This window comes from Eimeria maxima, genomic scaffold, assembly GCF_000499605.1.
Source record: "Eimeria maxima Weybridge genomic scaffold, Emw_scaff411, whole genome shotgun sequence".
Taxonomy (NCBI): domain Eukaryota; phylum Apicomplexa; class Conoidasida; order Eucoccidiorida; family Eimeriidae; genus Eimeria; species Eimeria maxima.
This window is the reverse complement of record NW_013566488.1, coordinates 10,001-11,390: the sequence shown is the minus strand read 5'-3', so window position 1 is coordinate 11,390 and position 1,390 is coordinate 10,001.

Sequence of the window (1,390 nt, the reverse complement as noted above, 5' to 3'; positions counted from 1 at the left end):
AGTAATAAAAGTAACTAAATAAATAAACTTTTAATTACCTCTGGGGTGTATGTGCAGTGTGTATAGCCATAGCAGCAGTATACCTGTCGATGCCGCCTTAGCGAGCGCCAGGAGGAGGAAAAAAGAAGAAAAGGGAATAAAAAGGTACTTTAAAGGAATAAAAATAAATAAATAAATTAAAACTAAATTAAAATAAACAAAATATTATTTTAGACAATAATAAAAAGGAAAGAATAACACATGGACATACAATTTAATGCCGTTTTTTCTTGTTAGTTTCTTATTGAATTAAAATAAGAAAAGAAAGAACGAAGGAAATAAAATTTAATTTAAATAAATAAGTAAATAATTAATCCATTTATTTAGTTATTTATTAAAATGATTTATTTTAAATAAATAATTTATTTTAAATAATTTATTTTAATTTAATTGAATAAACAAAAAGGAAACATTTCGTGAACCATGAGCTTCCTTGAATGTGCATAAAATGCATTTTTTATGAAAAGAAAAAGAAAAAGAGAAAAAGAAAAACAAATGAATAAAAATAAACAATTAAAAAGAAATTAAATAGAAATAAATAATTAAAAATAAAAAGAAGGATAAATAAAAATAAATGAATTAAATATTTATTTTCTGCTTTCTTTTTTGCACGATCATAATTGGGGTGTATAGGCAGCTTTTTTTTTTTAAGAAAAAAAAGGAAAGCAAAAGAATTCATAAATAAAAAAGAGAGAAAATAAAGATAAAAATGAGAAAATGAAGAATAAAATAAATAAATAAATAAATAAATGAATAATTAAATAAATAAAAAGGAGATGTATTTACTTTCGTCTTTTTTCTTCCTTTTTCTTCTTTTTTTCCTTCTTCTTCTTTCTCAACAAGTTTATTCATTAAAAGGGGTAAATAGAAAGAAATAAATCAATCAATTCCCTTTTATTCTTCTTTTTAGTTATAAATATTTACTTTTTATTTATTTTTCCCCTTCTTTCTAATTATAGATATTCCTTCATTTATTCTTGTTTATTTCTTGTTTATTTCTTGTTTATATCTTGTTTATATCTTCCTAATTTCTTCTTTATTTCCCTTTTATTTCTTTTTTATTCCCTTTTATGTTTATTTATTTATTTAATTATTTATTTATTTATTTAATTATTTATTTATTTAGAATTCTTGGCCAATAAAATTTCGTCAAAATGCACAAACTTTGCCATCAATTGAAGTAAAACTCTCCCCTCCTGATGATGTAAGTAATAAATAAATAAATAAATAAATAAATAAATAAATAAATAAATAAATAAATAAATAAATAAATAAATATAAATATAAATAAATAATTTATTTTTCGTTTATTTATGTACAGCCTTTGCCGCAAGTAACAGCAGAAGTTCTT